Source organism: Dermacentor albipictus, chromosome 7 (assembly GCF_038994185.2).
Source record: "Dermacentor albipictus isolate Rhodes 1998 colony chromosome 7, USDA_Dalb.pri_finalv2, whole genome shotgun sequence".
Classification (NCBI taxonomy): Eukaryota; Metazoa; Arthropoda; class Arachnida; order Ixodida; family Ixodidae; genus Dermacentor; species Dermacentor albipictus.
The window spans coordinates 143,197,160-143,222,441 of NC_091827.1; the positions used below are offsets into that span (position 1 = coordinate 143,197,160).

General features: G+C 45.5%; 1 protein-coding gene and 1 long non-coding RNA gene across 3 annotated transcripts in view; one reads left to right on the forward strand and one right to left on the reverse strand.

Moving 5' to 3' along the window:
• The window catches only part of Polr2I (RNA polymerase II subunit RpII15), a 68,737-nt gene that overhangs the window by 38,441 nt on the left and 5,014 nt on the right, over positions 1-25,282 (forward strand). The gene's annotated exons all lie outside the window — the stretch shown is intronic.
• LOC139047634 (uncharacterized) lies at positions 15,460-16,732 on the reverse strand. The gene is made up of 3 exons (XR_011507276.1): positions 16,655-16,732; positions 16,129-16,206; positions 15,460-15,634 (listed from the first exon to the last, which is right to left on the reverse strand). It is a non-coding gene; the product is annotated as an uncharacterized lncRNA (long non-coding RNA).

Here is a 25,282-nt window from a genome sequence, read left to right on the forward strand (position 1 = left end):
ATTCTGCCCTCATTGACTGTTCGGCCGGCTCACTTCGCCTTGACTTGCCTCTTCTTGCCGACCCTGTGGATCCGCCTCCAAGCCATCTGAGCTGCATGGATTTCATACCCCTACCGCCTCACTCTGTGACACACGTCGACTTGTTGTCCTCACCAGCTGTACCTGACGGCAATTACGTGGCCGCACCTATTCCGGCCGTTACGCTTACGCATGGTGTTACCGTGCCGCACACTGTGCTGAAAATTACTGGAAACCACACCTGCCTTCCCCTTGTCAATTTCGCGCTAACCGCTCAAGTTCTGCCTCAGGGGATCTCCTTGGCTATAATTAGCGCTTTGCAGGATGATGAGATCAAGCCCTTTGTAGTGGAAGATCGTCACAGCTCAGCCCATGCCGTGATGTCATCGCACGGTACTGACGTCGACATTGAGAAGATGGTTTCCTCTGACCTTACACCTGCTCAAGCTGAAGCTCTTTGCCGCGTTCTTGAAGGCTATCGCGACATTTTTTACTTTGACAATCGACGCTTAGGTCAAACGTCCGTCGTGACCCATCGCATAAATACTGGCGATGCGAACCCTATTCACCGACGTCCATATCGTGTTTCTGCATCGGAGCGAGCTGTTATCCAACAGGAAGTCAAAAAGATGCTTGCAAAGGACATTATCGAGCCTTCCTGTAGTCCCTGGGCGTCTCCCGTCGTACTTGTCAAAAAGAAGGATGGAACGTGGCGCTTTTGTGTAGATTATCGCCACCTGAACAAAATCACAAAAATGGATGTGTACCCTTTGCCACGTATTGATGATACTCTAGACTGTCTGTACGGTGCCACCTATTTTGCTTCTATCGACTTACGGTCCGGCTACTGGCAGATATTCGTCGACGACATTGACCGAGAGAAGACTGCTTTTGTTACCCCTGATGGCCTTTATCAGTTCAAGGTGATGCCTTTCGATCTCTGTAATGCGCCCGCCACCTTCAAACAAATGATGGACTCTTTGCTTCAGGGGTTCAAGTGGTCCACCTGTTTGTGCTATCTGGACAACGTCATCATTTATTCGCCCACATTCGACACGCATCTAGACCGTCTTTCAACGATTTTTGACGTGTTCCGCCGCGCCGGTCCCCAGTTGAACTCATCAAAGTGTCAGTTCGCTCGCTGCCAAATCGCCGTCCTTGGACACCTCGTGGATGCCAGAGGCGTGCGACCCGATCTGGACAAAATTCACGCCGTTGCGAATTTTCCTGTTCCGAAGTCTACGAAGGACGTTCGTAGTTTCGTAGGGCTGTGCTCTTATTTCCGACACTTTGTGAAGGATTTTGCGACCATCGCATGTCCCCTTACCAACCTCTTGAAGAAAGGCGCCCCTTTTTCTTGGGGTCCTGACCATGCCACATCTTTTTCGCAGCTAACTACTCTCCTTACCACGCCTCCAATTTTGGCCCACTTTGACCCATCTTCCTCAACGGAAGTTCGAACTGATGCCAGTGGTCACGGCATAGGAGCAGTGTTAGCACAATGCCAGCATGGACATGATTGCGTTATAGCCTATGCTAGCCGACTTCTGTCACCCGCCGAGCGCAATTATTCAATCACAGAGCGCGAGTGCCTCGCTCTTGTGTAGGCTATTGCGAAGTTTTGTCCATACTTGTACGGACGCCCCTTCTGCGACGTGCACTGCGTGCACCAGTGCACCATCGCGACGTGCACTTTTCTCCGAGTTCTCTGGTGCTTCTCTGGCCACCCATTCGACGTGTGGGCCTTTCCGTAAAGCTGCTGTCGCGCTACACTGGCCCTTACCGTGACAGATGTCACGTATGAAATCATCCCCGCCGACCTCTCAGTGTCATCATCAGCTGCAAGTGACATCGTTCACGTGGCGAGACTAAAACCATACCACACACCTTTCACCGTAGATGTGTAGCTTAAGCACTGGGACGGTGCTTCTACAGCCGGGGGTGATGCTACAGAACAGCCGCCACAGTGTGGCTGCACTGAGGAGAAAGAAGACGACATGTGTGCCGGCTTGATAGCGTCGCCATTTTGGCCTCCGTTAGCTTCCTGCAGCTACACGTAACAATATTCTGTTCTTAAAGGCTAACTGTCACCCAGGCTACAATGGAAGTTCATACAGAATATACCAATATGAGCTTTTCTTTCATAATTGACGCTTTTAGCACACAAGACTAGGATGAGAAGTAGATATGAAGCACACAAGCGCCGACTTACAAGTTTATTTTGAGGCATGGGACCATATATAGAAGCAAAACCCTGCTCCACATCACGCATGCACAACCTGCAGAGTTTTTTGTCATCGTGCAAGTACAATAGCTTCTTGCGAGATACGATAGACTGGTTTGCCACACAGTGGGGAATTATCAAGGCAGAATTCATCGACCGGTTAGGCAATACCTGTGTGGCAAAACTGTCATATCGCTCTATCCCTAAAAGAGTTATCATACTTGCGTGAAGTGCAACAGGGTTTTGCCTATATGTGGTCCCGTGCTTCAAATTCGTCTACATGCTGGTCCCGTGCTTCAAACTAAACTGTTCGAATAAGATGTACCTATATGGGCTTCTTTCATCATTGAAGCTTTTCGCGCACGACAGGACAAAATAGTCAGTGCCCATGTGCTTCATGCCTGCTTTTCGTCCTAGTCCTGTGTGCTAAAAGCTTCAGTCATGTCATATCAACACACCCAAGCAGCCACGTCAGTGAACTTTTTTTTTTGCTTCGGCTACTCTTGGGTGGATGACAAACTTTCTCTTTCACAATTCTTCCTCTACGTTGTGGGCTTCCACAGAACTAATTTCCGAGTGCTCTGTTCTGCAGTGCAGGGCATTAAAATCAAATATGTTCTGTGGAGATCATCTAGCTGGACGAAGTCTCATCACAGGGACCATTGCTTTCCACCTGGCATAGCAGAATGGTACAGAGGTTTCCTTAGTAAGCAGACCTCGCAGTTGAAAAATTTGTCCCTCTATAGAAATTGGAACTTTAGTCCCCCACCCTGGTCAAATGCGTTCAAAGTAAAGCAGAACTGTGTGCAAAACTATTTCAAGACCAGTAGAAAATTTTGAATTTATTTCACTTTTCAGTTCACAGCATACAGCTTGTAGAGCAATCCATAAGACCATTGATCTCATGTATGTCACTTTATAACACAAATCTAAAGTTGTTTTGCAGAGTTCCTGCAACAAGTGTTGAGAATGCTGAAGTGCGTGTCATCTGCTAGATAATGCTATGACAAATGTCTATCGAACATCATTACTATATTGCTTTTCCTTCCCTTCATTTTTTTTTTTTACATTTGCCAGTACTTCATAAAGCACTTTAAAGACATTACATATAGCCCACTTAGGTACTAGACTAGATAGCAACAAACTGACGGATTTCTCGTAATGCCCTACCGGCCAGTCTGTTTTTCTGAAGTGCGCTCCCGCATTCTTTTCGGGCCATTGTTTTGCATTACCTTGTGAAGGCTTGATCACAGACAGCAAGAAAAGGCACCCAATTTATAACTCTGGAATAATAGAAGTGAGGTGATACCCAGTGCTTTCTTCTCCAGAACTGCATGTCACGATAGGCATGCATTTATATTCCATAACACCGCTCGGTGTTACAAAGGCCGTCTTCTCGCTGTTGATGTCTACAGCCATTGGCCAGTAGCTGAACGAGGGACAATGGAGGAAAATACTTTGCACCGTGAAGGTAGTCGAGGATGTCATTGATGCGTGGGATAGGGTAAACGTCTTTTTTGCTATGTTGTTCAGGTGCCGGTAATCCACACAGAAGCACCAGGCTTTGTCCTTTTTAACTAGGGCTACTGGTGATGCCGACGGGCTGGAATATGCCTTAATGGTTCCTTGAGAAAGCATCTGTTCTACTTCCGTTTCAATCACTTGGGGCTCATCCAAGGCCACATGGTATGGTCTCCGGTGAATTGGATTGGCACCCCAAATGTCAATTATATTATAAGCTTCTCAATGGAGGTCGGACTTAAAGGGCGACCATTCAGGTCAAACATTTCGCTGAACGAGGCAAGGAACCGATGTAACTGGTCGGCGTGCTGAGGCGGATGATAGTACAGATCATATTTGGGAAGTTTGGTAAGGCAGTTGGTGAAAAAGGTGAAAAATCATTGCAAGACGACAACGTTCCAGTAGTCAAGGTCGATAGGTGATAGTGAAGGCGAACAACTCTGGCGTGTAAATGGCCAAGGGGCAGATATCTGGGAGCCCACCAACGACGTGGTGTCTATCTCTCAGCAAACGATGCTTACAATGCTCTCGGACGTGGTCAGCTGAGGTGCGGAATGGTCTTCACACAATGTTGTAGCGGCTATATTTGGAAGACTGGTATACTGATGCACAATTCGACAGCTTTTAGCTTCTTTGAAACGCTGGCATTCCCTTTGTCATCGCTGCTGGTAAAGTTCTTATACACGAGAAGGTTAAATGTGTCATCTGCTATACCCTTCAGTACATGGTTCACCTCTTCTTTGGCATTCGCTCGTCCACCTTGCGGCAAATGCAAGAACATCCTGAATATACAAGGAGCAAAAAAAACGGAAATCTGTTTACAGGTTATATACAAGGGAATGGAAGAGCAGGCAAGTCCATAACATCGTCTTCAACTGCAAGCTTGCACTCTCCTTCAACCTTCCGTTCAGCGTTGTAATAACGTAGTTCCTTGGTCTTCTAATGGCTTTTGCAGCTTGATGCATTCAGATGCTTTTTCCTGCTATACTTAGATCTTGAGGCATCTTTGACACATAATTTTTGGTGGTCGCAGGAGATGGTCTTTACGTGGTTGCAGACACTCAACCCAGTGTATCACTTGAACCTCATGTTAAACCATGTGACCTCACAATGTGCTAGCTGATTATTTGAGACGTAGGAACAACTTCGCTGTATCTTGAAATGCCCACTGAACCACCACGGAAAAAAAAAAATCCAGTTAAAGGTCTAAATATCACATTCCCAACTGTCTGAATAATCTGACTAGAGTGTAATGACTAGCTTGATTTCATGCATTGCTCTCCCGGCGTTCTATATTTCTGTTACGTGCAGTCCTGTATTATTTTTGGACCGTCATTTCACAATCGCTTCTGAAAACTGAATCACAGACAGCAACGAAAAGTGCCACATGCACAAACACTTAATTGCAGGAGAAAGGCGACAGTCAGCACTTCCTTTTCTTCAACCATTCTTCAGTCATCGAATGGCTTGAGCTGCTTGATGCATTCCAATGCTTCTGCTGCTGCATTTGGCTGTTGTAGCATCCTTCTTGATTGTCTCGTTTCAGTGGTTGCAGAATATGTGCATCCTCATCTTCAAAAAACAATTCACTAGTTTGCGGGGTACATCATGGCAAGTGGGTATTGCATTTACTGTGTTCTTGAGAATTTCATCTGGGAGATGCTGCAGCTGAGTCTTGCCATCTAAAGATCTCTGCTCATGCATCTTAAATGAGGCCTCGCAATACTTCAGCAAACCTTGTGCTGCTTTTGATGCCAATTCAAGTGGAATTTTGTTTTCTGCGGCATCAAGAGGTTCACCTGCGATAGCCTCTGCACATATGCGACAAGTGCTGCAGTTTTTTTTTTACGTTTCGTGCAGCATAATCGCACGCATAAAGGAAGGCCTGATCTAACTCCATGTTTTCCGCTGTCTGTACTGGGTGATATATAATAGCAGAACAAGGCTGCTGTACTTTGTCAGGAAATTCGATTAGTTCCTCTGCGTCTGAACATGCGTAGTTCCCTCTGGGGTTCCACCAAAGAAACTGCCCAAGAGAGGCAGTGCGCATTGCGGACTTGAATTCGCGAGGAGATGGAACGGGATTCTTCTTTCTTATTGTTGAGAAGTTTTCCAATGCATCCTGCCCTAGTCTGGAAAGGAGCACAAAGTGGAACCCTTCTTTCACTACAAGGTGTTCCTGCAGTTCCATGGCTGCCATTGTGGTCAGGATGGTTCCTGTCTCCACTGGCTTCCATCCACGGCTGCCTCCTTCAATTTTCATTGCTTCAACAAGGCCAATTATTTCTTGAAAAAAGGCATCGCCTCTTGCACCAAGATGTCTCTCGGCCTGTTTCCAGGTTCTGGATGGGATTAGTGTAAACCATGTGTGCATCTTGTCAAAGAACCATGCAGTTGACTGAGCGTCCCTCTCAAGATTGCCCTTTTCGATGTGGCAGTACACAGCAGCAGCGGTGTCATGATGTGTGAGCGAATATAGCAATAATAATAACTTTATTTCCATCTACTTGATGGAGGTGGCTGCAAGTAAAAGCTGGTCCAGTAGAGGCAGCTTGACGAGACCCACAGCCCCCATACAGAATATTCGACAACAACAATTCATACATGCATGCGCATATCCATTATACTTATATATACCCACATGTACCCACATATGCGCATATACACATGCACACACATACCCATATACATACAGAGCCACTGGTGTCAAGATCAAAAATACTTAGGTAGCTTGTGTAGTTCTCATGGTGAATACAAATGAAAAAAGTAGGCGCCGCTGAACATATATGTGTGTGTGTATATGTACATGCATTCATATACTTGTATATACATACACACACATATGCAGAAACATATATACACTCTTTATATCATACTAACCGAGAGGAAGTGCACTTAATCAGTAATTTAAAAATCCTGCACATACGTCTCGCAGTTGTTGGGCCGTTATTTGCGTGATATCAACGCCTAGATTATTATATTTATTTAGAAGCATTGGCATTGTGTATGACAGCTATTCCCTTAAATAATTTGTTCTGGCTGTGACCACCTGCTGGATAACATAAACTTTGTCATTGAGTTCAAGGCTCCGAAGTTTTTGTAGAAAGGAGCAGTTCAGTTTTATTTCCTGCCTAAATGCAGTTGTTAAATTGTACTGGTATTGCTTTAACACAGAAATTATGTTGGCTTCCCGAAATAAGCTTATAGTGTGAGAGTTGTAGGGGACATTAAAGAGCAGCCGAACAAACTTCTTTTGCAAGACAAGTAATTTATGCAAGTTAAAGGGACCCTGAAACGATTTCGGCGATTTTCTACAAACGTACTGAGTCGTTAGAGTAGGTCCTTCTGATCATTAATTGACACATCTAAGTGCTCTGCGTAAAGCGTGTAATTTATTATAAGGTTTTAAAAATGCACATCGCTGTCGATCGCAGTGCACTGCTCGGCGGAATTTTAAGCCACCCCTACCCATATGATGCAAATAACCCATATGACGTCACATGGGCGAGTTATCTGATTGGCTGACCAGGGCGCGGGATCGATAATTTTTCCACCTTTATGGTAAACAAATGATCTTCGTAATAGTTGGAATGTTAGTTAATTTGTTTTTGTAAAAAGAAAATAACTTAAAGAGAATACACAAGAATAGTTTTTTAGTACACTTGAGCACTTCCGGCACACAGCAAGTGTCGTCTGCTTGTGTTACAACGTGCGCAGTCTTTGACGAGAGCTCCGCCGTCAGTGTCGATCAGTCTTTTCGTGAGCACGATGAATTACCCTTGTTGCGTTGTGGGCTGCAGACGTAGCGACTGGAAAGATGTGAAGTTGCGAAATCGTGTCTCTCTGCAAGGCAGCATACGAGCGAACTGGCTGCTGCGCATCAGACTGTGGCTATCCGATAGGCACCAGGATTTGCGCGTTTGTGGCCGTCACTTTACAGCGGAAGATTTCTAACGCAATAGCGTTTCGCAAGTCCGGTATTAGGGCAAACACAAGCGCAAGGGGACAGGGTCTGGCCGCTTGACTGCGCCGGGATGAGCCATGAGATGAGCAGAAAGGTAAATGTGAATGGTCTGCATGGTGCAGCCACCTGGTGGCACAGAGCTCAACAACCACAGTAGCAGCAACGAAGTGCATTCTTCTTTGCTGCTGGTGTGTATTTTTCGCAGGAGTGTAATCATCAACACGTTGTTCTTATAAATGTTTAAAATGTTTTACACTTGGTTAGAGCAATATTAGCGCTTCGTTTCACTGGTTAAGCGCTGCGCCAACAAGTGTCTGGACAGTGCAGACCGATCAGGCTGCTCACGTACGTCTACTCTGAAGTTCCTTCATCAGCTTGAGTTTATGCCTCCAGTCATTTGCCGAAATGACCAGCTTGCCTGTGGTTACCGGAATACCGGCCACCTTCGGCGCTATGACAGAATGCTCGCAACGCACGCTGCTTCGATGGCTCTCGGTCGACGGCCAAGCGGCCAGCGGAGAGGTCTCGCGCGGGAGGAGGCATGCTCCAACAACCGGAAGTGGACGATGTGACGTCGCATCGTGACGCAGGACCAGTGAAGGCGGAGCTTAGCGCCGCTCGCTCGGCGAGCGAGTTGAGGAGGAAAGGCATGGCTAGGGAGGAGGGTAACTTCTAATCGCTTGTAACTCCATTAATACGTAACGCTTCACTTAAATTGTGGTGCGAATGTTCTACTTAAGCTGTACCCTATGCGCCTACAAAATTTGTCCGAACCGTTTCAGGGGCCCTTTAAGAAAAGTAGTTGTACCCCATACCAATAAGCAATAATGGAAGCATGAATAAAAAAGTTATAAATGAGAAGTTCAACTTTAAACAGCAACCGTGATTTACATTTCCATGTCATGCCAATGACTCCAGATAACTGGATTGTGAGGGCGTCAATATATTCGTCCCAAACCATAGTACTCGAAAACGTTATGCCAAGAGTGCTCATACTAGTAACCATTTCTATTGTTTTGTCCCCATACATAATGTAAACATTTGAATTCACTGGCTTATTTTTAGGCCTAAAGAGCACAGCTTTGGTATTTTGCATTTATTTCTAATTGGTTCATTATTGACGAGTCCCTCAGCTTAGAGAGCATGACGTTCATTTCATACTATATATCTGTACAGTTTGTTCCTGAAACAAATGCATTGGCGTCATCAGCATACAGGATGTATTTCACGTTTAGGTAAACATTCATTATATCATTGATATAGGCGTTAGAAAGAAGGGGCCCCAAAACACTTCCCTGCGGAACTCCTGTTGAAGTAGGCTTCATACTTGAGCAATGCTTATCTATCTGAACAAATTGCTGTCTGCTTGCCAGGTAAGATTTAATTAGTGCTAAACAATGAGCTCGAATGCCATAGCTATCAAGTTTTTCAATCAATGTTAAATGGTGAATATTATCTAATGCTTTGCTAAAATCCACATGCCAAGCACAAGTCGTCTTTCTTCGAACTGGGATAAAATGAATTCTTTTTGTTCCAACAGTGCGTGTTCGGTGGATTTAAGCTTTCTGAAGCCGAATTGGGCAGGCGATATTATATTGTTCTTCTCGAAAAAATTATTAAATTGGCGATGCAAGATTTTTTCCAAGCCCTTAGAAGAAATAGGCAGTATGGATATAGGCCTATAATTTTGGATATAATTTCTGTCTCCCTTTTTAAATAAAACACTCACTTTAGCGATTTGCATTCTTTTCGGAAAAGTTGCACTGGACAAACATAAATTAAAAATATATATAAGGTATGCTGGGATAATGTCTAACACATGATTCACAGGTCCAATTCGCATGCGTTCAAAATCACACGAGGAACTATTTCGCAGCGATATGAAAGCAGAGAAAACTTCATGTTCCGAGACAGGCTCAAGAAATAATGAAAAGGGGCTAGCAACAGGCTTCAACTTAAACAATGTCCCAGGTGAACTGTTTTGATCGTTCCTGACAAAGTGGTCATTAAACATAGTGGCAAGAGGGATGCCAGATATCTCACTGCCATTTATGTTCAGCTTTTCTATATGAAAATATGATATATTATGATTTAGGACAGTATTTAACCTTTTCCATAAGAAATCAGGTTTTGCTGTAGAGCACTAAAATTCAGACTGAAATTGTCGCATTATACTTGGTTTTATTTCCTTATTCAGTTTATTACGATATATTTTGAATTGTTTCAGTGTGTCTGGGTCCTTATTTTTAATAAATTAATGATACAATTCGTTTTTGTGATGTATTCTTGCAAAGCAGTTCAGGCGTCATCCAGGGTATACAATTTTTTTTGCCTATGGTAATTCTCTTTTCAAGAAAGTGGTACTTGTACACTCCAGAAATTAAATCTATGAACTTTGTATATGCCTCTTCAGCGTTGGTGTTTCGACTGATAACTTCCAGGTCAGAGGTTAACATCTGAGTTCTAAAGGCCTCAAGGTTGGCTGCTGTAATTGGCTGATATGGGAAGCATCTCACATCCCTCTTGTCTCGAAAGCTATGTTTAGGTATCATGATAAATATTGGAAGGTGGTTGCTTATGTCGTATGATAGCAAACCGGCGGTTATGCTTTCGTTTTGCATATTTGTTATGAATAAGTCGAGTAAAGTTTCACTGCTCCCTGTAATTCAGGTTGGCAAAGGAATCAGATTTTCGCAATCATTTGACATTATTATAGTGATCATTGCTTTCTGGTATGCAGAATTTACAGACAGACCTATGTTAAAATCACCAACAGATATCAAGAACAAGATATTTTCAGAAACAAAATGTAGAAACTGTTCATAGATACTTAACGTGTTGTTTTCACTGGCTTTACTCAACAATAAATAACAAAAACATGTTTCGCCACCTATGCAGGTGGCATTATCAGTACGCAAATGGCAACAAATGAGAAAAATACATCCTATTTATGTATGATACTGCTGTAAACATCCAGCAAGGGGTCACAGTTAGAATTCATAGATACAAAAAAAACTAGGAAGGTTCCCATTTGGGGGCCTATAACAAACCGAGAACATGCATGTGCCAGCACGTGCCGTAAGTATTTCGAAGTCATCACATACACTATAGAATGACGGAAGCAATTTGCAATTCATTGCATCTTTCAATAGCAACATAACACTGCCCCCTCGACGATTTGGATGACAAAGAACAGTGATAGGGAGCCAAGCTAAGTTCATCGCAGTCATCTTTGAACCACATCTCCGTGACCATGACTGCGTCGAACAAAAAGGAAAAAATAGAGATGAAATCTACGATATCTGTTAGTATATGGCAGAGCGAGCGCGCATTCAAGTGAAAGCATTTCAAGGAATTCTTATGTTTAGTTACACCAGCTGCATCAAATTCTTGCGGAAGAAAATATCTATGTTGTGTCATACTGCACTTTTAACAGAAAAATTTGCAATTATGAAAGTACGAATCAGCAGGAAGGTCATGTGCCATTTCGTATTACAAGTGCTCGGTTGCCATCCGCCCGCCTCGGAAATACCTTGCCATTTCAATGCCACACGTAATGGTACCTTTTTTTTCCCGCTTATTCTTTCACCATACCAAGTAAGTGCCTGTTGTGACTGGTCAGGTTTTTGAGTATGAACACACTGGAGTTACTTTCCTTCAATTTGTCTTTTTCTCAAACCACTGGTCTCGTGCCTTTTGCCTTGTGAACCTAGCCAGTACACCGGGGATCTTGCCAGGTCTTGCTGGAAGGCGATGTATGGCACTAACATCTAGCTCCGTGAGTTCGGGAACCTCCATCATGTCAGCAACACTGTTCATTTTCTTCAGAAGATTTTGTTGCTCAGAGATAGGAATTCCATGAAATTCTAATCCACAATAACTTTTAGTTTAGTGCAGAGCGAGCGTGCATTCAAGTGAAGGCATTTCAAGGAATTCTTATGTTCGGTTACACCAGCTGCATCTAATTCTTGCGAAAGAAAATATCTATGTTCCATCCACCCACCCACCCCAGCCATCCGTCCGTCCACCCACCCACCCACCCACTGATGTCTTGGGTGTACGGGGGGGAAACCAAATACCAGTAGTCAGTGGAAGCATTCCACGTCACGAAGACCAAAGAAGGCCCGCCAAGTGCGCAGCACCATAAAAGTGACGCTGACCGATTTCTTTTATTCCCGCAGTGTGATACACCACGAGTACGCACCACAGGGTCAAACAATCACCAAACAGTACTACAGGGATGTTTTCCGTTGCCTACGTGATGCTGTGCGGCACAAGAGACCGGAGTTGTGAAATTGGCGCATGCATCATGACAATGCTCCTGCACATTCCTCGCACTTGATTCAGACCTGTTTTTTGGTGAAAAACCAGACTCTTGTAGTTCAACAGGCTCCTTACTTTCCTGATATGGCCCCCTGCGACTTCTGGCTGCTTCACAAAACCAAGAGGCCACTGAAAGGAGCGCGATTTCAGACAAGAGAGGATATTACGGCTGCGATGACAACTGAGTTAAACTTCATTCCAAAAGAGGCCTTCTCAGAATGCTTCCAACAATGGCAGCACAGCTGGGAGAAGTGTGTGGAGTCCCAAGGAGACTACTTTGAGGGTGGTTAGGTTTCCAATGCTCCAGTTATGCCAGTTTTTTTCTTTGGCCAAAGGTCGGATACTTTTATAACAGACGTCGTATACTCGAGATGCTGGTGACGAGCGCCACTGATGCGTGCAGGCAGTCCAAATTTTAGCTTCTTGTGGGCAGGCCAGGGCGGTGCAGAAGCTCTTCTGCAAGCGCTTGGATGTGACGGTAAGCCAAGGTCGATGTTTTCGACTGCGAAACGCAGAGCACAGGCTTAGATTCGGTGTTTCCCTGCTGCTGCTGCCGCCGAGGTATGCAAGACCTACTTTCATTTTTTCATAATGCCCAGGGCTCAGGCAGGTTTGGTCAATTTTGGGGCCAGGCAGAACTTGTTGTCTTCCTCCAGTTCAAAAAGTTGCTCGACATGGTCTGTGGAGGCCACTGCTGTTGGCAGTTCATTCCTTTTCTCTATATCTTCTGGAAGGTGAATTTTGTGCCCTCTCGTGAAATGCCCTCTGAATATGCAAAATAGAAGTGAGACGTGCAGACAGGACACAAGAGTAGAGAAGTGGACAACACAAACGCCGACTATCAACTGAAGGGAGCACTGAGGCGAAAAAAAAAAGAAGACACAAAACTCATCTGCGCAGGCTCAGGAATGGTAACACCACGGGTCAATCGGGTACACGTGCCGGTCTACGTGAGAGATAACTGTTAAGGCACTTAATCTCTTCCTTATGTAAAGTAATCGAAGGCTGACTCACGCACGCACTTCCACCATTATAGATATGCCATGCCTCTACCATAAGACGCGTATCTCCGTTCTTATGCCTTTACAATATCGCGCATTCATCTAACTCTGGCGTGCAGTTACAATATCGGCAATGTAGCGAAAGATTAGAAGGCGATCCACCGGTTAACGACCTTTTATGTTCCATTAGCCTCTGATTGATACACCGTCCCGTTTGCCCTACGTAGAACTGGCCACAGCTAAGGGGAATTTTATAAACCACACCCATACGACAGTCAGTAAAACTGTTGTTCTCATTGTGCTTCACTGGACAAATATCTGTTCGTTTTTTGCCTTTTACCCGATCCTTTCTATTCTGTACGGCAGCGCATATCTTACCTAGCTTATTGGGAGCAGTGAAAGCAACATTAACATCATATCTACTAGTAACTTTTTTAAGCCTGTGCGACACTGAATGAATATACGGAATAGCCACTACTCTTTTTTTGCTATTACTGCTTTCTGTAGTCACGTCCGTCCCTCTCGAAACCGACTTCTTTAGGCGCTCAGCCACAGTGGCCACCGCTACACTAGGATAACCTGCTTTTAATAATGATTTCGTTACGTTGATGATTACCTGATTTTCTGCAATAGGGAAGAATTCGATTGCGCTGCTACCTCAGTAAGTGAGCAATTTAAACTTTATGGGGGAGGATTAAAGTTTGCCAAGGAATTTCCTCAGTGACGCATATATCAGTTTCTTGACATTTCCTTGATCTTCGAACAAAATCGTGTGTTGGTAGTACTCCCCAAGTTCTTCGAAGCTGTTGCTAAACTTTCAATCCAAGCATTCTAAATTAGTAAAAAACGGTATTGCCATGTCGTGCCTTAAGACTTCCCTCACCAGATCCTGCATGCACAAAATGAGGGCCAGTTTTAATGCGCAGGTCCGGTGCCTATTAGAAGCAGGTTATCCTAGTGTAGCGGTGGCCACTGTGGCTGAGCGCCTAAAAAGTCGGTTTCGAGAGGGACGGACGTGATTACAGAAAGCAGTCATAGCAAAAAAAGAGTAGTGGCTATTCCGTATATTCATTCAGTGTCGCACAGGCTTAAAAAAGTTTCTAGTAGATATGTTTATGTTGCTTTCACTGCTCCCAATAAACTAGGTAAGATATGCGCTGCTGTACAGAATTGAAAGGAGCGGGTAAAAGGCAAAAATCGAACAGATATTTGTCCAGTGAAGCACAATAAGAACAACAGTTTTACTGACGGTCGTATGGGTGTGGTTTATAAAATTCCCCTTAGCTGTGGCTAGTTCTACGTAGGGCAAACGGTACGGTGTATCAGTCAGAGGCTAATGGAACATAAAAGGTCGTTAACCAGTGGATCGCCTTCTAATCTTTCGCTACATTGCCGAGATTGTAACTGCATGCCAGAGTTAGATGAATGCGCGATATTGTACAGGCATAAGAACGAAGATACGCGTGTTATGGTAGAGGCATGGCATATCTATAATGGTGGAAGTGCATGCGTGAGTCAGCCTTCGATTACTTTACATAAGGAAGAGCTTAAGTGCCTTAACAGTTATCTCTCACGTAGACCAGCATGTGTACCCGATTGACACGTGGTGTTACCATTCCTGAGCATGCGCAGATGAGCTTTGTGTCTTCTTTCTTTTTTCGCCTCAGTGCTCCCTTCAGTTGATTGTCAGCGTTCGTGTTGTCCACTTCTCTACTCTTGTGTCCTGTCTACACGCCTCACTTCTATTTTGCATAATGAATCCTTACCAACTAGCTCAGCTTTCTGTCGTTCTATGCCCTCTCAAGTTCAACACATGTGGCGTGTCGCCAGTAAAATATAGCCGCCTGTTACTATCCCATGGGTGTGGAGCATGGCACTTTCGATTTTTTTATTTGTGACACTGATGCCAAATAGCCTCCAGAGTTCCTGATTGCATGACCCCATGTCAGCCACACCAGCATCTTCACAGGAACTTATGATCGTACTGACTTTTTCCTTTACTACGTCAGCTCAGAAAGATTGACCAGTAATCTTGTAAGCTACTATCTGTTTCCACTGAGTAGAAATTCCTCCCAACATAAAGACCGAGGGCATATGTGGCATAGCAAGATTACAGAATTATGTTGCTGGTCAAGGGGTATTGTTAGCTTTCCCAACAGGGTCTCAGTAGATGAGTCAAAGTCTAGCCCCTTGCTAATCTGCATTTCATCTAGCGTCAGAACTGGGTGACGCTCCTCGAGTGACAGCTGGGCCATCTGCACAATAGAACAGCGAAAGGTGGTAGTGGTATAGTGAGTCAATATGAACAGAGTGAGTAACTAGGAACAGTACACACCTTAATTTTCAGCAAATCTATCACTTCAAACAGCAGTCCAGGAGCAAACTTGAACCCTTCTAATTTTCTCTGTAGTGTTCGTTCCGATGGTAGAGGTATTCCCAGTTCACGGGCCATGTTATATCCTTGAGAGTGGCATGGCAGCTTTAGTTTCAATGCCTTCACAACAGTTTCCGTGCTCCATGCTGTACCCCGCATTGTCCCTTTCTGCAGACAAAGTGCCTGGTAGCCTAGGTAGCCTGCAATACCTGTATGTGCAATGCATCAAAATGAAATTCACAATTGCTTGTTGCACAAGTTGGTACATGGTATAACTGTGATGGAATTGGTGAAATGGCACAGAAAAAGAATTTTGACCTCACCCAAAATCGGCCGCTGGGCCGGGATTTGTTCGCGCGACCTCATGCTTAGCAACGCAACACTATAGCTACTAAGCCACCATGGGGGGTTGTGCTACTACTTGTGTCCATTTTCCCTTTTACCAGTTCCGCCATAGTTATCCCAATCAGGGTTCAATTCACAAAGGGGTGTCACAGGAATAGCAATGTTTATCTGCTTTGAGATTCTTGTTTTCGATTTACAATACACTGACTCTCCGCTGTGATGCAGAGAGCCTCCTTTTCAGGTGCAATATTTCAGCTGCTGTCTCTATTTCAGCATTTGTTTCTGAAAATAACCAAACAAAATATGCTCCTCAATAGCACATCCAGTTATGAATGGAAAATGCTGAACATGTATTTACCTGACACTTGGTCTTGGGCCTTTGAAGCCAAGCTTCCCCCTTTCTCCAACTGATTGCACGTTGATTTACCGGGAGACACTGCAAATAATCCAGCTAAGTGAATCCAGAGGGAAGGGCCTTTCCAAACACGGCAACAAAACCTTTCTCCTAGATTTGGAAAACAAAAGTATGTCTGATTTTGAGAGATACGGGTTCAATGAAAGTATGCTGACTGCACCATAATTGTCTTGTGCAAAACTGACTACTGACTAGTAGTAGCCAGAAGTAATGGGAAGGGGCACCAGAGGCCGTTAATGTAGTAATTTTGCAATACAGTAATCCCTGTTAGCCTAGGTAAGCTGTGGCTGAACTACTTGTGAAGGTTATCACCGCCTTTGTACTGCACTGTGAATACTGCCTAACGTACTGTCTGGAAAAGCATAAAACAAGATTTCAAGTCTAAAAAAATCAAATTGAAAAAAATAAAATTCACTACAATAGCTTCCAACCAATTGATGAGTACTCTTTCAGTGAAGTTTGTACGCACACTGTAACTTGGCACTGTTTCCTGCTTTTGTATGGCTATGGAGGCAGGACTCGTTGCGGAACTGTGGCCTGCAATGTCTATGAAAAAGATTTTTATCTCAACACTTTACATATCCGGAGACTCTACTATTTACCAAAGTAAGGATTGTACGAACCAGTTAGTACGCCTGCAGATTCTGGTGAGCTCAGCACACTGAATGATGCACATGTCATGTGCATAATGGTAGTGCCCTGGAACTGATGCAGAAAAACAGCATATGATCAATTGCAGTCCTCATTCTCAGTCACATCCACAAATGAAATACCGCTCTGCACGCATGAACTTCACATTCCATGTTTTTATCTATCCTCACCTGCTCATGATTTTAATAACCTTTAACCTTAGCCTGTGCTTGTGGTGCTGGACTCTGAAAGTTGTAAATGCCAAATACATACTTGTAGCGGTATCCAAAGCAGACTTGAGCCCTATATTTGTGCAGGGCTATTCATCTACGCTAACCTCTTGTGATCCCGCCAGTAATGATTGACTCTGAATCCTTCCTTGGGTTTAGGTCACAAGGTTCTTGCTTGCACTTTAACAGTGACTGGCCAGGACCAATTTTAAGTCCTGGAAGTTTGAATGGCTCTTGCATACTGACCAAATGCACATATCATGCCAAACAGTCTAGTATGATAACTTGTCAAGTTTAACTTACCACGTTTGCCTGAAGTGCTAAAAGGTGGTTGTGTGTCCTGCTTTGGACTTTGCACACAAATTACTTGCTACTGTTGCAGTATTGATTGGCCAGGCAGTATTTCTGGAAGAATTGCCTCTAAGAGTTGGATAGGCACTTATGCAATGTATACCTGCAGCATAGCTAAAGCAAAACATAGCACATCTAGCAGTCTTGTTAATACTCACCAGTTTTTCTCAGAGCACGAGTTGCTGGCTGCCTATTTAGCTTAATGTTGGGTGCATGAACGGCCCAGTGTTCTTTCAGAAGTGACTGCCCAGGTTGTACATGATGAAAGCTGGCCACTGAAGATCACAAATACAAACACATTTGCACTACCTGTCATGAACTTGTAGAACACATCAATGTGTCAATGACACTACACTTTATACTCACTGGCAGTTTATACTGCAGGTCACTGGCTGCCCATCCTCCTGCAGGTTCGATGCGTGGCATCATTTCAGCAGTGATTGCCCAGGATTTGCACAGATAAGGTCAAATGCTGAAGGTTGCAAATGAGAATAAGCATTGAATTATATAATATGTGTTGAAAATATTGTTACAGCCTAGTAGGAGACGGGAAAGCCAGTGTCGAGGATGTGTAAAAGCACTTTATGAGGGTTGTCAACGCGACGTCGTTGTCGTCTGTTTTTCTACTCGCGCGTTACTTAAGCGTCGTTCTCATCGCCTGGCAAATACCCGCGGCAACCATATAGGATGTGGCAGTTTCCCCCCTTGCACCAACCGCCGATGGCTGTGCACAGACGGTGCAAAGTTGAGGTCATAAGGAAATGTATGGCTTCATACGAAGCACGTGCACAACCTCGGGCAGATGTTGCCAGTGTTCGGAGCAGTTATGGCTGTCGAGGACAACTTCATAATTCACATCGCTGATGCGGCGCAGAACTGTGTACGGGCCGAAGTATCTTTGCAGGAGCTTCTCAGACAGCCCCGCCGACGAATCGGAGTCCAGACCCACACCTGGTCGCCGATGTTGTATGTGACGGGTCTGTGCCGAAGATTGTAGTGTCGGGCATCGTATTCCTGTTGTTCTTAGATTCGCGAACGCACAAGCTGCCTGGCTTTCTCTGCGCGTTGCATAAACTCCTTAGCACCAGTCTCGTCGTCACCGCACTTGTGTGGCAGCATTGCGTCCAACATTGTTGTCACTTCCTGGCCGTAAATAAGGTTGAAAGGCGTCACGCGTGTTGTCTCTTGGCGCGCCGTATTATACGCAAATGTAACATGTGGTAAAATCTTGTCCCAATTCTTGCGGTCGACTTCGATGTACATACTCATCATGTCTGCCAGAGTCTTATTCAAACGTTCTGTCAGCCCATTGGTTTGGGGATGATAAGCCGTGGCCTTTCGGTGAGTGGTACCACTTAATCGCAAAACAGTGTCCAGAAGCGCAGCCGTGAACGCAGATCCTCTGTCTGTTATGACCACTGCGGGAGCGCCATGCCTTAGGACGACAGCTTCGGTGAAAAATCGTGCTGCTTCGGCTGCTGTTCCACGTTGGATAGCACCTGTTGCGGCGTATTGAGTAAGATAATCTGTGACGACGATTATCCATCTATTTCCGGCAGTAGACAGTGGAAATGAACCTAAAAGGTCCATGCCAATTTGTTTGAACTGCGCTTGCGGTACTGGACAGGATGCAGCAGTCCAGCTGGCTTGCCAGGTACGGCTTTGCGGTGCTGGCAATCCAGCAATGTCTGTATGTAACATTTCATGATCGACGCAAATCTTGGCCAATAGTACTTTAGCCTAATTCTTGCCAATGTGCAGGTGTAAACCAAGTGACCAGCGTCAGCTCATTGTGACAGGCATGTAGGACTTCGTCGCAAAGAGATGTGGGAATGACGAGTAAGTAACTACTGCCACTAGGTGAAAAGTTCTTTTTACAGAGAACGTCGTGGCGCAAGCAAAACGAAGGCAGCTTTCTCGCGAATAACCTCGGCACGCTGCTTGTTTTTTCCTCCAAGTAATCGAAAAGAGGAGAACCAGTTCTGCATCTTCGCATTGGTAGCGTGAAACGGTGACAGTATCTGCCACGCCTAGAAAAGCCGCTTCCTCATCGTCGTGTACTGCAGTCTCAACAGGAGACTCACAAAGGCAGTCGGCTTCAGTGTGTCGTTTCCCTGATTTGTAGGCAATGGTGAAGTCGAACTCTTGGAGCCGAAGACTCCAGCACGCAAGCCGACCAGCTGGATCTTTTAAATTAGCCAGCCAGCAATGTGCATGATGATCACTGACAACGGTGGAACACCGACCATACAAATATGGCTAAAATTTCAGGACGGCCTGCACCAGTGCGAGGCATTCTTTTTCTGTAGTGGAATAGTTAGCCTCCGTCCTTGGCCAGCTTTCATCATGTACAACCTGGGCAGTCACTCCTGAAAGAACACTGGGCAGTTCATGCACCCATCATGAACCTAAATAGGCAGCCAGCAACTCGTGCTCTGAGAAAAACTGGTGAGTGTTAACAAGACTGCTATATGTGCTATGTTTTGCTTTAGCTATGCTGCAGATATACATTGCATAGCGTCCTGCTGGTGTAAGCAATCACTCTTTCGGTGCCATCCTGCTGCTGCACAAGCACTGCGCCAAGTCCGATATTACTAGCGTCGGTATGAAGAATCGTAGGAGCGTCGTCATCAAAGTGTGCGAGCACGGGAGGCGTCTGCAGCTGTTGCTGTAGGTCGTGAAATGCCCGTTGCTGATCTTCGCCTCACACAAAGGGGACATCTCTGGTGAGACGTGTTAATGGCCATGCGATGTGCGAAAACTTCGCAATAAAGCGTCGGTAGTAGGCGCAAAGGCCAAGAAAACGTCGCACGGCCTTTTTAGCTAATGGGCTTTGGAAATTGGCAATGGCAGAGATTTTATAAGGGTCAGGTCGGACACCTTCACGACTAACAACGTGACCGAGAAATTGAAGTTCTTCAAAGCCAAAATGGCACTTTTCAGGTGTTAAGGTTAGACCAGCTGAGCGCATTGCTTCAAAGACTGTCTTTAGAGACTGTAAAGACTGTAAGTGTTTCTCGAATGTGACGGAGAAAACAATCACGTCGTCGAGGTACACCAGACAGGTTTGCCATTTGAGGCCTGAGAGTACCGCGTCCATTAGTCGTTGAAACGTTGCTGGCGCTGAACACAAACCGAAGGGGAGCACCTGAAATTCATAAAGTCCGTCGGGCTTCACAAAAGCAGTCTTCTCACGGTCTCTCTCATCAACTTCTATTTGCCAGTAGCCGCTTTTTAAGTCTATCGTCGAAAAGTAACGTGCATTTCGTAGCCTGTCTAGTGAATCATCGATACGCGGTAGCGGATAAATGTCTTTCTTTGTGATGCGGTTGAATTTTCGATAGTCGACACAGAAGCGCAGGCTACCGTCCTTTTTTTTCACCAATACGACAGGCGATGCCCAAGGACTCTTAGAGGGCCGAATAACTCCGTCCTCAAGCATGGTCTCCACTTGTGTTTGTATTGCCTCAGGCTCTTTAGGTCCTACACGATAAGGATTCTGCCGAATTGGTCTGGCATCGGCTTCGGTGATAATACGGTGCTTAGTGAATGGCGTCTGGCTGACTCTTGACGTTGATGAGAAGCAGCTCTTTAACTCATCAATGAGCTCAAGAGGGCTGTTGCGTTCGACGGGCGACAAGGTGTGACTGATGTCAACCACAGGGCATATCCACAATGGACGTCGTGTGCTCCACTGAGAGGCAGTCTTGTACTGAGGTAAATTCGTCGAAGTAAGCAACAGCCATGCCTATAACAATGTGTCGACGTTCCCTGGTAAAATTCGTCAGCAAGAGTTTGGCACGTCCTTCGTGTATGTTAATTACAGCCCTGTTGATGGAAATGCCTTGACTCAGTACCAGTGCGTCGATGTGTTCTGCGACGCTAGTCCCGGTGTTCAAGTTGTCGCAGATAACAGGTACGAGGGAACAGCTTCGTGGCAGAAGCGAGACGTCGTCGTTGGCGATATGTAAGCGGGGTCGCTGGTGTTCCGCAGGGTCGACGTCGTCTGAGCTCGTAGCAAATGTGATGACGAGGTCACAGACATTAATCACTGCACCGTACTCTCTCAAGAAATCCATCCCCAATATAAGTTCCTTGCAGCACTCAAAGAGAATGACGAGGGTGGCAACGAAGGTTACATCGGCGATTACTATTCTGGCTGTGCATTTTCCAATAGGCGTCATCAACTGGCCGCTGGCAGTTCTGATGTTGGGTCCAGTCCACGGCGTCTTCACTTCTCTCAGCCTGTCGGCCAGCTTTTGACTTATTATCGAAAAATGGGAACCAGTATCGACGAGAGTGGCCACTTGGTGGCCGTCAATACAAACGACAAGATCGGCGCTGACGGCGTTGGTTACAGGGAGCGTGGTTGGAGTCGTCGGAGTTGTAGAGTCGTCGATCGTTGGAGATGGGGGCTCTTGGGTAGCTAGCCGGTTTGCAACCTCACCCCCGGAGGTTGCTGCGTCTAGTTTCCCTGGCGCGGGCTAGGGGACCTGCCCCTAGAGGCGTCAGAAAAATCTCAACGGGCCGGTGGGGTGTAATGAGCCGGAGAACGCGATTGAGGCATCGCTGAACCTTCTGGCCGAAAGTTTGTAGAATTTCCATCGCAGCCACGTGCGGCATCAGACACAGGGTAATTGCCGTTGGGAAATCTTGGATACCCAGCCACGCGGTAGTGGCACGCGTGGTAAACATGTCCTGCTTCGCCGCAATGAAAGCATAGCGGCCAGCAGTCAGCGGTGCGCCACAAATCGGTCTTTCAAAGTGGGTAGCTGGCAGGGGATTCACCATAGAAACGAGGCGCAGCGATTGACTGGCGGCGATATGGCGTAGTTAGTGGCGGCTGTGACTGTAGAAAATAGGGCGTCGGGGGTGGTGGTTTTGGCTGCGTCATAGTGGTCGACGGTGTCAATAGCATCGAAGTGGCGGGAGGTGGACGACAGAATGCTTCCACGTAGGTTAATCGTCGTGGCACCGCCTGCCAGTCGGGTGACGAAAAGGCCTCTCAAACTTCCACCCGAACGATATCAGTGACAGAAGCCACCGCTGGTGCCATGGGAGAGATCCTGAGCTGCCGGTTCTCCTCTCGCTCAATCTCCCGGATGACTTCATGCAGAGACGTGCTGCAGCTCTCAGGTAGAATTGATGCATTCACCGGCGAGCTTTTGCCATCATATTGGCGGTACCGTTGCTGTAATGCCCATTCTATAGCGGTAACCTCCTTGGTGAATTCGGCTACTGTCGTCGGTGGGTTCCCCATGAGCCTGGCAAATAGTTCCTCCTTCACTCAGCGCAAGAGATAGCGCAACTTCTTTTCTTCGGCCATCTCAGGGTCTGCTCTGTGGAAAAGGCGGGCCACATCTTCTGCAAACATGGCAATGCTCTCATTTGGTTTTTGAATACGGGATTCGAGAAGGCACTGCGCGTTGTCTCTTCTGTCGCTACTAGTGAATGTGTCTAGCAGCTGGGTGTGGAAGGCATCCCACGTGGTCAAATTTCTCTCCCGGTTGACAAACCACGTACGCGCATTGTCTTGAAGCACAAAATAGACACCGGACAACTTTTGCTGGGACCCCCAGTCATTATAACTGGCGACGTACTTAAATTGGTCCAGCCAATCTTGGACATCTTCAAAAGCGTCACCATGGAAACTTTCTGGGACCTTGGGATTCTGCAGCGTCCCCTGCAATGGAGTTGCAGTGGCCATGGCGAAAATCGGTAGACGCGTTCTTGCAGGGTCCTGCAAAGGGTTGAACTCGGGCATCAGGCCTAGCAGGCGGCGACTGTATCGGTGAACAAGAGTTTCGACGAACGCATGTGATTCCACGTTCGATGTATGGCTCCGCGAAGGGGTGCCGATCATGAGGCGATCCTACCCAGCACCTCCACCAGTGTCACAACCTAGTAGGAGACGGGAAAGCCGGTGTCGAGGACGTGTAAAAGCATTTTATGAGAGCAGTCAACGCGACGTCGTTGTCGTCTCTGTTTTTCTACTCGCGTGTTACTTCAGCGTCATTCTCATCGCCTGGCCCATACCCGCGGTGACCATATAGGATGTGGCAATATGCATGCAATTAAGTCATAAAGCACATCCAACAGTAATAATATGAGCATACTTATACCATTCTTGCTCACACCATTTTTGCCTGGTAGCTGTGGCACCTGCCTGAGGCTGAATCTAGATGCACACACTTTTGGCTTGAGAAGAGATCGCTCTGGCTTCGTTGCACTGGAAACTGAATTGGAAACAAGGCACCTGCTCATAAGCTTGCTGGTGTCCAAAGTGCAACAATGAACAAATGCACTTCACTAGATTAAAAATGCATCAATAGAAGTGGCTGGAGAGAAAGGCCAGTATTGTGATGTGCTCCTAGTTTCCCTCTTCAGCGCAGCAACTGAATACCACTTGTATCCAAAGGGTATTCAGATTAAGGGTAGGGAAGCACAGAACGAGGTTTCTAACACAAAGGTGGACAAGTGGGATTGTTACTATTTATGGTATAGAAGTCTACACATTCAGACTAGGATGCAACATGCGCATGTGTCAGCCTCCATTTGCACCCTTTTGTGCTTCAATACCAAAAATATATGTTTACTGAATTCAGCAGTTCAAAGAATTGGGCAAGTTCCTTTATTATTACGCATTGCTGAAGCACATACAGTGGCATTTTGCCATGTGACACAGAAATGTTAGCGGCCTGGAGAGTTCCTAAATTTATATGCATTGGAGGAGCATACATACCTTAAATTGTGGCCAAAGAAGCGAGTGGTTCACGACTGCACAATCCTCTGAAGCACTGTGATGTAACTTCTTTAAGGTGTGCATTATTTTGAGAGCCATCTGCAATTTGAGAGTATCACATGGATTAGTAGTAAAATTTGAAACTCATAAATGATTTCCACCTATAGGCAGCAGTGTTACAACTTGCTTTGATAACATACCTTGCATTGACATGTTTTCTTTTTCAGATGAGATATTGTCAGTGCAATGCTTCACACCTGCATTTGAGTGCAATTAATTTTGATGATTATTTATATCACAAAGAGCATGGGATACTACATGCATGTGCAGTTGAATGAATGTATCTGTACACTGATGGCTTTTTACCTTGCTCTTGAGCCATGTGGCAGAAGAGTGAGGGGTTGGCAGTGCATTTGGCATCACAGTTGTGCAATGTCAGGGGGTCAAACTGATTTGCAGTGAAGTGGTCCTGCGAGTTTCAATAGTACCAATACTCATCAGTCCACGCACACATATATATAGCTAGCCGGTACAACAATGTTTGCGAATTTTCTTGTGCGTAAAAACAAACAGACGTAGAAGACACACAGCGCCTGTGTGTCTTTGTTGTTCTTCTACGTCCGTGTGTTTTTTGCACTACAAGAAGATAATCTGCAAATATATTACACCAACAGGCCCAAATGTCTACACTGAGGTACAACAATGTCTGCAAAAGCATATGTATGCAATGCTGCTGCTATCTTGCTGTCCCTGTAACATCTGGTAAACAATTGTATGGTCTGAACCAACAAACACTTGCAAAGTTATTTGATTATGAGACATCCAAAGTGTTGATTGTATTTGACTGTGAAATATGGGAGGTCATCATCATCATCAGCCCATTTTGTTTATGTCTACTGTAGGACGAAGGCCTCTCCCTGCGATCTCCAATCGCCAATTTGCGCCTCATAGGTCATGAGGGAGGTAGTGGCCCAATACTGCTCTACCTCCCTCATGACCTGACGTGGCAGGCAGCATTTATTTATAGTAGCGGTGTAAATGAGAGCCAAGAATAATACATCAATGTTTTGCACTTTAGATGTACTATTAGGTGCAATTTACATAACTGTGATTATTATTATTGATTTTATTTATAAATAAATAA